We start from the raw sequence: 12,084 nt of genomic DNA, 5'->3' as shown, positions 1-12,084 counted from the left end.
AACTGCAGCTTTGGAGGAGTTTTCAGCTTACCATGGTTAAAAGTATTGCATTTAATATTAAATGCACATTCGTTTCTAATCCAGAAAGCTGGCTTTAAGCTCTCAAATAACCTATTTGTAACGGCTTCTCCATCCAAGCAGGGGAAAGAAACCCCTGGCCCTGAAAGTCGGTTCCATAAAGAAACACAAAGACTGTCTTTCTGAATAGCACACGAGTGTGAAAGGAAACATGCGATGGCTGGAGAAACAGAATCATTTGTACTTGGTGCAGGGAGGGAAAAAAAAGCTTTTGAAAAGAAGATCTGTGACTGAGGCTCTCCAGAACTGTTTAACCTGTTGGGGATATTTAGCAGATGAATTCTGACCCACGTTCTCCACTTTGCTGTACCCTGTGACAGAGCGACACGGCATCTGCCGCTTGTGTTCCTCTCCAGACAGGCTCACAATGCCCGAGGAAACGGGGGAGAAAATTATGCAAATTGCTACGAGCAGATTACTTTGACCAGCTGCTCTTCTTCCTCCTCAGTCAAAGGTCTGCCTAGGAAAGCCAATCTAGATTATATATGTCAGTCGCATACGCTGAGGCTGATCCGCTGCCTCTTGCTTTCTTTCTCCCCAAGCAGAGAGAGGTAAATCGTGAAGTGCTGAGGCTGTCAATAGTTCAAACAGGGCACAAGGGGATGGGAATTCCTTTTGCTTTTTGTATGGTAGCATCTTGCCAGGTTGCTTCCTGGTTTTTCAGGGCTATTCCCAGAGAAAGGGGTTCATCTCCATGCCAGCAATTATTGAATTTTAATATTAAGCATGATGAAATACAGCAGAGGGGAAAAAAAAAAAAAAGAGCAAAAAGGCTCCCTAGACAGTGTGTTCACAGCATGGCCTTAGGTGGTGTTATTAAGCACTCGGGCTGAAAGCTGAGTAGATTTACCCTTATGCAGCCACGGGTGTTGCCAGCTCCTTTTCTTTTCTTCTTTACGGTTGCTGTTGCAAAGTGAAATTTATTCATGAACGCAACCTGGAGGCCAACCTGCTGACGTGTGCTGAGCAAACCTGCCTGCCGTGGCTGTGACGCTGCTCTCTGCCCTGGGCTGAGGCTCCCCTCTTCCCTTCCCTATGCCCCTGCCCCTTTAACAGCGCTCAGTGTCCAGACAAGGCTCCACAGTTTCATAAATGATTCATTTGTTTTTCGTTTAAAAAGATGAAAAAAAAAAAAAAGGAAAGAGAAATGCTGCTGTACTGTACAGAAAACCCAACCCTGGCAGGAACAAAATACAGCCCTGTCATAGTCCTGTGGCAAGCCAGATTTCACTGCATTAAATCACCATTAAGGTTCTCCGTAAGTTTGATGGAAACTTCGTTGTGTTTTTTTTTCTTTTTTTCTTTTTTTTCTTTTTTTTTTAATCCCATATACAAATCAAAGAGAGTCCCATGTTAGCGTGTGATAAAACACACACACATCAATATTGAGCTGAGCGCTGCCGCAGATCTGCTGGGATGCATCCTCCAGAGGGTGCAGTTCCAGGCAGAGAGCCGTCACTGCGCTTTAGAGCGATTAATAATTCTGTTGCCCTGGTTTATGTTTTATTGGTCCTATCCCATAGATTTTTCCCAGCGGATGAAGATTTTAGCATTTCAATATCCATCCCTTCCCATGAATTTCTGATCCGACTCAGCAAGGTGCCGGGCAGGCACTGAGCAGCCGTTCCCAGTCGTGATGCTGAGAGCTGCTTTGCTGCTGCAGGGTGTGAAGCTCAGCTGGCTGGCTCCCTTCTTGCTGCCTTTACCTGTTTTGTGTTTCCCTGGTTAGTTTGGGAGTACGAGTGCAAAGAGAAGCTTGGTCAAGCAAGCAAATGTTAGTGAGCAGGCTGAGGATTTCTGACAAATCATATGGTGCAAAATTAAGCAAAATATGTAAATCCAATTGAACACAAAATTCTTTTTCTTTCTCCTGTTTTTTAGGGGATACAGTGAACCCTAATATTTTTCAAGAGTTTAAAACAAGTGTGATCTGACTCTACCATAAGCAGTACTCAGTGTGATTCCGTAGGATGGCCAGCTATTAGGCACTTCTGCGTACCACACTCCCACCAGAAAATCTTTACAAAAAGGAGACGGTGACAAAAAAAACCTCCACTGTAAGTCAGCTCTATTATTTCTGCATGCAGGAGAGTGCTGACAGTGGGGCAGGGCTGCAGGATGGCTGCTCGGTCCCACTTCTGTTTGCAGCCGATGAGTCTGAGCAGCCCGTGTGAGGGAAAAAGCTGCATTTATCACTGTGATTCTGATAGTGGAGTTCACCTGCTTTATGGGAGGAGCTGGTAGAGGATTGGAAGCTAATGAGCTGAGGCTAAAGCAGGGGGAGCTCTGCAGCCACTTCTTTTGGGGGGCTTTAAGTTCCTCGGCTGCCCTGCCTTGCTCTGAGCCCATGCTCACTTTATTTCTCCTGGCCTTAGCTCTATTCTGCTTTATCAGAACTGCTTTACAAAGAATTGCTGCAGTGTACTGATGGAATGCAAGTTACAAGTTAGAAAACCAACCCTTGAGATATGATGAATTAGCAGCAATTTCAGTGGTAAAAATGGTCTATCGTAGCTGGCTATTAACGGCACTCTGGTGAATACATTTTCATGCAAGAGATGCTTTGCTGTTTTAAAGGGGTCTCATTGAGACTTGATCAAGTTATTTTCAAAAGTTTGAAGTATTATGAGATGTTAAATCCGTTACTGCTCGATTTTCCTGTCACATTTTGTTATTTGCTGTTGTTTCTCTGTGTGCACTCAGCGGAGCTGTCTAGGTGGGCACTGATGGAAAAGTGAGAACTACCTTGAAGAAACTGGAAAAAATAGACCTACTTTCCTGTTTCTCTAGCACAGAGGAAGCATGACCTTGTATTTCATGGTGCTGGGGAGTAGGCTGGAAATCACTCTCTTGCCAGTGCGTTTGCATTTCCAAGCTGCAGCCAGGATTCTCCTTATCTTTTGCAGCCCACAGTCACTGATGTGCCATTACGGGTCAATGTTTAAAAAACTCAGCTTGCTATTTTTGTCCTGCAGTCATGAGTTTCTTTTTTTGTCATTTTTATTTTGGTTTTAGCTTAACAATGAAAGGAGAAATCAAGCCAGCAGAGTAGTTCACAAAGTTAAGTAAAATGACTGCCTATCAGATTAACGTTTCCCAAAGAGGAAAGGTCAGCAATACCGGTGCCTGAGAGCCCATTGGTGGGCAAGTGGGGAAGAATGAGTGGTCCCAGCAAGCCTGGGGGGCACACATACTCAAAAGCCATAGATCAAAAAAATTAGTAACTGGCAGTTCAACAGAGTGGCTAATGAGTTGTGCATGAAGTAGCAGTCCTATCACCTGAGGAAAGAAGTTTCTTTCCAGATCCATGCTAAAGTAGACTGGACTGCTTCTGCAAATAACATGAGTGCATCTCAGATACACTAATGCCATCGGAAATTTGAAATCCGTAAGGTATTGTATTTACTGTGTCTCTGCAGGGAACCTTAATTACGGAGAGGAAATGACTTGCTGGCATTTGCACTTTCCTGCTTTGCCGTTGTATTCATCATGGTCACTGTTTTCCTTGTCTAGTTGGCTGTAAGTTCAGTGGATCCCTCTCTCAATCCCAGTTGGCCCAGGCCAGTACCTGGCTAGGAGGCTGCCCAGGACACCCAAGTGCTGTGGTCAGTTCTATGAACCAGGAGTGTTCTGGGAGCACATTCATACTGCATCTGCTACATTTTGAATAATGTGTAGTGAAATACTTATTTGCGTTCATTTAGTAAAGGAAGGGTAAGCTTCTGTGCTGTATGTGTATTCTAACTCCTGCCCACCCTGAAACCTGTAATTTCAGGCCAATAAACTATAATTCAGTGATCTATGCCTATTTTTTTCCTGATGACAGTTCTCAGTCTTCCCTCCCAGGTACTGCAATTTCTCTATGGAAAATCACTAAACAAATCCATAAAGGCACAGACAACTGGCAGATGCCAGTTCTTCTTCTTGACATTCATGTCTTAAAACATTGGACTTTGTTTCTATACCTAGTCTTGGTGAAGGTACCAACTTAGTACAAAACTGCCCTGTTGTAAAGGAGTTAGTAATGTGACCAGTGATGCTGTGGGGGAACACAGGGCATGCACAAGGGCAGGACATGGAAATGGAGGCTGATTGTGTTGCAGCTAGGATAACTTAGTGCTCCTTCTCCTTTCTTCTTTCCTCTGAGGCATCCTTTGGATTCTGTCATGGTGACAACACAGTTCTTGCTCTCCAGCTGCCTTGGGAGTTGGACCTACATAGGATGTGAGGTTTTTTGAAATTCAGGAAGCTCCCTGTGGCACTGTCAGAAGCACAGAGCAAACAGGGAGGAACATGCTGTTTTGCTTGGCATGTCATGCTGAGATGCACCACCACTTGCTTCCTAAGTTCCTCACTGCTTTACTCTAGTGCTGGAGGGCAATGTGGATGTTTCCCATTTCCTTTTCAGATGCACAAGATGAACCTAGAGCTGGAATCAGCAGGTGCAGCTTTTCCTGGCCTGTAGAGTGAGCTAGTTCAACTGGAGCATCAACAAGAGAATAAATATAAAAAGGCAGAGTGGGCTCGCAGTCTCTCACAAAGCTTCTTCCTTGATGCCTCTGAGTGGGATCTCAGCAAAACAAGGGGTTCTTTCTCAGCCTGGTCCTGGTCTCTCCCCCAGTGGGAAGGCCCTCTCTTTTCTCTGCCCCCAAAATCCATAGGAAGTCAGTGAAACCTGAGAGGCAGCGAAGTCAAAGATCTGTCCTGTTACCAGGCTATTCACTGCTAAGTCTGAAGGGACTTGGGGACACTCCGTGTGACTGAACAAGTGGCTGCTCCGTCCTGCGGGTATAAATCTGATGTGAGCTTGTCAGCATAAGCCTGGTATATTTATGAGGGGCTTTCAGAGGAGCTGCATGGGATCAGAGTTTCTGTTCAGCTCCAAGACACAGCTTCTCCCGGCATGGCTGTGGATGGAGGAATGTCCCTGAACTGAGCCCTGGAGAGCAGTGAAGCACTTGTACTGATTTGTTGCTTCTGGAGCTGGTGTAAGACCTGGAGTGGGAGCATGAAGGATGGAAGTGACGCCAGGGTAAGGGTAAGGAACATTCACACTATGTTTAGGGCAGAAACCGATAGTGGTAACAATTGTAAGGATCATATATAATGCAGTAAAACTGTCTACCTGAAATATAAACAAAAGCCCTTTCCTGAGGCACCGAGGGGTGATCAGTCATGTTGACAGTCTCCTCAACTAAGCAGCCAGGACATCTCATTCAGAAACACGGACAAAGTCTAGGATGCAGCTTATTCCTTTAGTAGCATCCTAGAAACACTGTCTTTGCTCAGCTGCAGAGTAACGACTTCTCTCTAGATGTTTTACATGGACTTCAAGAGTGCATGATGGTTCCTTTGGTGTTTGCTATACTCATGAGGACTGTGAATGTGCTGGAGTGCACCAGAAGATGGGAGATTTTGACTTAGTTTAGGGTATGCTCTCAATGTGAATAACTTGACCAAGGATCTGTGTCGATCAGCTGTAAGGAATCTCAGTTCAAAAGCTGGTAATTGAATTCCTAGATGTATTTATTCTACTTCTTTGATATTTGCTTTACATGGGCAAAACAGCACTAAGCCCAGCAGAATTCAGTCCTGCACAAAAGTGCTTGAGGCCTGGAGAACGGGCTCTGTTTTGATCCGTGCCTTTCACATATTTCTTCAGCCCACGTGGAGCAAATGTACTGAGAAACAGCAGCCTGTCCCTGTGTTCATTTTCCCCATGCAAGACATCTATTTTTGGCTACTGTTGGTGAGAAGATGCCAGCCTGATCTCAGTACGCCTTAACCTATGTTGTGCTAAGAAGGGAAACTGTCTTTATTCTTCAAGGAATGGAAAACACACAGATGCTGTTCAGTGCTTCACATGGCAATTCCCACGTTCTGGAGAACATCGTCTTTTTCAGGCATTGCCAACAATAGTGACAGAAAGCTCTGTGCACCACAGCCCGCTCAGTGTGCTCCCTGTGTCATGCTAATTCTTCACCCCCTATACTTCTGAAAGTCTCAGAAGAATGAAATTCCACTCTGAGATATCCAGATACCATTCAAGAACAATCCCTTCAAAGTTGTAGGTGGAAGGTAAGAGATACAGGTGGAACCTGATCCCAGGCCTCGGTGGGCAGGAGGAAGGCATTTGATTGCAGCTGCATTGTTCTGCATGTCAAAGCTGACGGACTGTAGGGAGCAATGGGCTGTCCCATGGGAGAGCAGCCCACAGCAGGGCTACTGGCAGCTGCCTGGGGCTGAGAGAGGCTGCAATGGGGCTGGGGTTGGCAATGCTCTGGTGAGCCAAATTCCCTGCTTCCGACTTGCTGCCAGCCTTGGCTACCAGCCCTTCCTTCACTCCCATAATAAACTCACTCATAAATTGGAAGAAGTAAATATGATGAGCTTTTGATAGAGTTCAAAGGAGCAGCAGCCAGTTTCCCGATTCCCAGGTTGGCAACTGTCCTTCCTGCATGCCCCAGAATCAAAGCACAGTGCTTGCTCTGGCAAGAGCAGCTCTTTGACATCTTTTGATCAAGAGCCTGACTGCAGAAAGAAAAAAAGCACAACTGTTTGGATCTTTTTCCCCTACAATTATTATCACATCCATTACTCAGCAGAAACCTGGGATGCCCTTTCATTCTCACACAAATACTTCCTTTTGAGATTCATTTGAAGTTTCCCTGCACATGCAGTGGTCACTTGTCAGCTCTCCACCTGAAGGAGTGAGGCAGAAAAAGCTCTGTCAGCAAAAAAGGAACTCTGACTTCAAGCATTGAAAATGAATATTGACAAAAGGAGGGGGTGGGGAGAGAGTGGGAATCAAAAGCTCAAAAATTGCTGATTAGGCCAAACCTGACCAACTTTTGCCTAGGGTAGGAAATGGCATCATTAGGAAGCAAGCAGCACCCAGTTGGGAGCAGTGATGGCACAACAGCACCTTCCACTGTGGTCACTAGGACCAGAAAACAAGTGGGTTGTCTTATCTGGCTTGCAGTTTCAGCCCTGGAAAAGCTGCTGGCTATGGCAGTCCCCATACTGGCCAACATTTGTCACAGGTTCCCCCTAGCACTGATTTAGTTAAGCCTGGTGTTTCTATTCCTTCTCATGTTTTAGCAGTAGAACAAGGGGGAATGGGTTTAAACTAAAAGAGGAGAGATTTTAGATTAGATGTTAAGGGGAAATTTTTCACTCAGAGGTTGGTGAGGCACTGGCACAGGCTGCCCACAGAAGCTGTGGATGCCTCATCCCTGGGTGAGATCAAGGGCAGGTTGGATTGGGGCCCTGAGCAACCTGATCTGGTGGGGGGCAACCCTGTCCAGGGCAGGAGTTGGGACTGATGATCTTTGAGGTCCCTTCAACCCAAGGCATTCTACGATACCATGATATTTTACCTCTAATCTGAGGGAGTGAGTGGTGGCATCACCAGTAGCCAAAAGGACTCAGACTCTGCTTGTATGGGCCAGGACTGCACAACACTTGGGCTACGAGGCATATCCAAAGAGTTGGGGACTGGGGATGCAGAGAACTGAGCATCCTGCATAGAGCTTTCCTCGTGCAGCCTGTAAGGATTACCTGGGGATGGGATGTCAGTGATGATCAGCAATTATAGATAATTAGGTGCCTCAGCAAAAGAACAGTGCTCTCAGACTCACTGTGTCCACAGCATTGAGAAAAAGCATCAGAGGTTCACCTCCTGGCTTTGCAGTGCCAAGAGAGGTGGAGTTAATGTTACTTTATTATTATTATTATTATTATTATATATTTTATGTGTTGGTTTTTTTTTTAATCTCTAGTCACTTGCTGCAAGTTAGGATTGGGACACTGGGGGAGAAAGAGGCAGCATTGCTTCCCATGCACTCTCTTCTGTGCTGAGCAGAACCAGGCCCCTGGGATATGGATTTCAAGAGCAATAAATTCATTCTAAAAATTTAAAGAGGATGACGCAGAAAACTTTAAACGAACAAACCAACCAGCTCCGCACAATAAAGGCCATTTCTCTGCTGATGTCTCTTTCTAGTTGCAGTGTGACACATCAAGGTCAGATACCCTATCCCAAAGGAGCACAGCTTCGTACGGGGCGAAAGCCATCCCCTGGTGGGGTGTGATGCTGCTGTTTCGTAATGATAAACTGTGCTTATATAAAACCCAGGGTTCTCATAGTGGAACATCATTCACAGTGAGCCTCTTTTAGGGCAAGAAAGCACTGAGCTGGAGCGCCTTTAGGAGTTAGGAAGTGTCAAAGAGATATTTAAACTGCAATTGCCAGCTCCTGTTGTTTGACTCCCACATCACAAAGCCTTCCTTGTGCCAAGGAGAGCTCATATCTGTAGCTCAGTACATTAGCCATTCATACCAGGAGGTTTCTCTATGGCAGAACTCGACAGCAAGAATAATAATCCATATGTTTGTTATTGTGATCATCTCCTCTGGAAGATAAGGTTTAGGAAGCTCTGCCGGAGCCTCGCCAATGCCGTCACGCTGAAGGCCTCCAGTGCTTTGCGTAAGGAAAGGAGAGGAACAAGATTCCCTATCAGCATTTCTGGGCCATCTCAATGGCTTGCTGGCCACTCTGCTATCCCAGTTTTCAGAAAAAACTCTTTTTTTTTTTTTTTGCTTTTAATGCAATGGCTTTTTCTCGTGCATAGTCTCCTAAATGAATGCACAGGCTGTTTCTGGCATGCTTTAAGCCTTCATGCATTTTTAATGATTTACAAGGAAAAGAGTTTTTCCTCTCTCTCTCTTTTTCTCCCTCCCCCACCCTTCCTCCTCCCTGACACCCTTTTTCTTTCCTTAAAAGAAAAAATAAAAGGGGGGAAAAAAAGGGAATGACTTAATACATATCAAGTGGGATTGTTGGTTTGTGGTATCTGCTTCATAATTCTAGGTTCCAGTTTTTTTTTCTATTTAATTATGCACAATAATTCTCATGAACTATAATGCAATAACAAAAGCACGCACTAGAGTTGGCATAAGTCTGTTCTTTATTAGTATGGGTACGGGCACTGTGCTTTATGTGTGAAATAAAATATTTGGAGTTAATGCTGAGTGTTTCTTTAGAATTACACAGAACACTTCCTTTAAAACACTGAAACTGGGGCTCTCTGTTCCCTGCTTCTCACCTGATAAATTCCATCTTACTTGCTTTCACGATGCCTGTCTTGTTTGTAACTGCCTTTGTAATGCCTTAATTGAATAGAAAGTTCATACATTAACCTGAAGTCCTCTATAGTATCTTAATTTATGAAGGTTAAAAGTGATTAACTGATGAAAGGCTGCCTGCTGTAAATATTGACATTCCCCCAGCCTGCCAGAGGTTTGATTATCTCCTGAAGTTGCCTTAACATTTTGTTTATCGGGTTATCAGCAGTTCCAAAAGCTTACGAGCATCGGGACTTCTCTCATGCCAGTTACTGCTAACGCTTCAGACACCGAAGGCAAACGCGGAGCAGAACGTGGTTGAGCACATCCATCAGGTCTGAGTGGGGATGTGTGCAGTATTCCGCCGCTTTGTAAATATTTGCACAAATGGGACTAATTTTGCACAAATTAATTTCTCCTTCTTGCAGGCACTTTATTTCCTTTCCATTCAGTTTTGATGATGGCGTTTGTAAGTCGGTTTGGGTTTTTGGAAAGGAGTACGGGTTCTGAAGCGAGCAAGATTGCTTTTTACAGCTGCAAATGGTTTGTGTGCAAGATCCTGCCTTGCCCAAATGCAGCCTGGATCTGAGAGGAAGCGCTGGTGGACTCTGTGCTGTCTGTAGGCAGCATTCTAGAGAATTCCTCTGAAATCTGCCCTTGGTCCTGGCTCCGACCTCCTCAGTGTTTCCATAAGTGTTTCTGGCAACAAACACATAACCCTTCTGTTTACCAAGATGCTCATAGGGATTAAAATCTCCTGGACCCATAGAAAGTCAGATGTTTTCAGACAGCCTTGTAGGTGGCAGAAGGATACCAGGTGATTCACACTGCTCTGTGTGCCATACCTGGAGCACTCTGCACTACAAACTGCTCCCAGGGCCTGATCCAGCTATCAACTGCCTGATTTCACATCACTTGCTCCGTTCTCCACACCAGCCTTGAAAGCAGGTGCTGAGGAGCATTCATTCTGGTTTGTTAGTTTCCATTTAAATTTGAAAAACAGAAACAAAAATCAGACAATTTTATTGTTTTCCATCATGCAGAAGGGATGTTTCTCAGCTGCAGCAGGTAGGATCTTCTTTCTAACATTAAAAGCCCATTGCCATGGTTGTGTTTTACTTTGCTGTGACTCAGGTTGTGATGTGATCTGCCTAAATCTGTTTTCTTTAACATTTGAGAACTCTGAAAATCTTTTTAATGTAGTTGTGGTTTCATCTCCAGACATGGCAAAGAAAGACAGAAGTACACAAATAATATTTCTAAAGTTACTTGCAAAAAAAAGCAATATCAAAATACCAAAAAAGATTCAAGATAATTGTCTATTTCGAGGGTAAGAAGTTAAGGGTTGTGGTTTTTTTTCCCAAACAAGTTACTATGCATGCGTTCATTTCTGCGAATCTGGACTGAACTTCTCAAGGGCTCAGGTTGCACTTAGAGGAATGAATGCTGAAAATATTAGTTATGGCATTCATAAACTTCACTCTTAAAAGCTATGAGATGTTGCAGACTCATTTGTGAGCAAGCAGAGAATTTCCCAGCGAGGCCCAGACCGGTGACACCATCAGGAGCAGTTGCACACAGCGCTGTGCACTGCGGCTTGCAATGAAGCACAAAGCCTTTTGCTTTTTCATTAGGTGACAAATCCAACAATTGTTTGGGTTCCCAGTGTTTCACTGATTCGATGCTCTGGATGTAGGACAGTGAGGACAGCGAGATGTAGTGGTTCTGACTGAGTTCTGCAGTGCTCCTCAAGCACTAACTGCATTTACTTTCCCATAACTTAAGCTTAACTAAGCCTCTCTTATCCCCTGTGTGCCACCTCCATTCAGCCACAGGCAGTGAGCAGCTGGACACAGATACACTTCAGCTTCATCAGGCAGAAGCAGCAGGCAAAGTTCTCCAGCCCACACCTTGTCCTGTACCTCTGGGGAAAAGGAGAGTAAATAAATCACCTTCTCTTTATGTATTGCTGCCATTCATAAAAAAAAAGCACTGTGTTTTAATAAACACACTATATGGTGTGTCAGTTTAATCCTAAAAGGAAAACAGCTTTTATTTTCTTTTTTCTTTGCTGCTCAGTGCCTTCCTAAGGGCATGCTGCATCTTCAGCTACCATTTCTTGTCCCTTCCAACCTGGCCATTCTGTGATTCTGTGATTTTACTATTGAATATGAACAGTTTTGCTTTCAGCTTTCTTCAGCTTCTATACCCTTTTCTACATTTGTGCTGTAAGAGGAGCCCGTGGGTGAGCTCAGCAAAGGTCAATTGTCTTCCTCAGTGCTCTCTTCCAGCCTCGTGCATGGTGTGCAGTCACGCTGCTGCTGCTCCATTCTGAGCTTCTGGAAGGATGAAACCAGGATGCTTCCCTTTGAGTAGAGCTTCTGCTTTTCCACATTGGCTTCCATTGCAGCTGCAACAGCCCATCTAGGCCTGTGACCTTGCTCCAGCTCATGGCAGCACGACACCCCAGTGACTTGGTTTGCTGCAGCGTGGCACAGCCTCACCCAGCAGGATGGTTTATTGATGCTGTGGAAATGCAAGTGCTACAAGGGCTTCACTCAGAGCTGTTGCACCAACGAATGGTACAGAAGCTGCTAAAAGCAGGGAGTGCCCATAAATTCACAAACGCTCTGGTTCTGCCATTGATTTTGGTGTCTGGCCCTTTTCGGTTTCTTTGCAGTCGGTGGGGGCTCACTGTGTAAGCTGGCACCAAAGTTTGCAGTGAGTCTCTCATGAACTGCACACTCACCTGGCTGTGTCTGTCCCATCAGCACACGTACCTGTCACGGCACGGTGCCAGGGAGCCCTGTCTGCTGCACGGCACGCGCGGCTTACTGCAGAAATTATGAAAGTCATAAAAGTGTCAGCTTCTGTATTTCA

At 45.0% G+C, this 12,084-nt stretch overlaps 1 long non-coding RNA gene across 24 annotated transcripts in view; it reads left to right on the top strand.

The window, feature by feature from the left end:
- LOC104913264 (uncharacterized) overlaps positions 1-12,084 on the top strand; it is a 351,168-nt gene that overhangs the window by 162,883 nt on the left and 176,201 nt on the right. For 2 of the 24 annotated variants that reach the window (XR_014886501.1, XR_014886515.1), the window contains one exon: positions 1,960-2,135. The exons of the other annotated variants lie outside the window; for them this stretch is intronic. This is a non-coding gene — a long non-coding RNA (uncharacterized LOC104913264). The remainder of the gene's footprint in view (positions 1-1,959; positions 2,136-12,084) is intronic. 24 annotated transcript variants of the gene reach the window in all.

Source organism: Meleagris gallopavo, chromosome 15 (assembly GCF_905368555.1).
Source record: "Meleagris gallopavo chromosome 15, MGAL_WU_HG_1.1, whole genome shotgun sequence".
In the NCBI taxonomy this organism is placed as follows: domain Eukaryota; kingdom Metazoa; phylum Chordata; class Aves; order Galliformes; family Phasianidae; genus Meleagris; species Meleagris gallopavo.
Note: the sequence above shows the minus strand (reverse complement) of the source record. Positions and strands in the feature narration are given on the sequence as shown.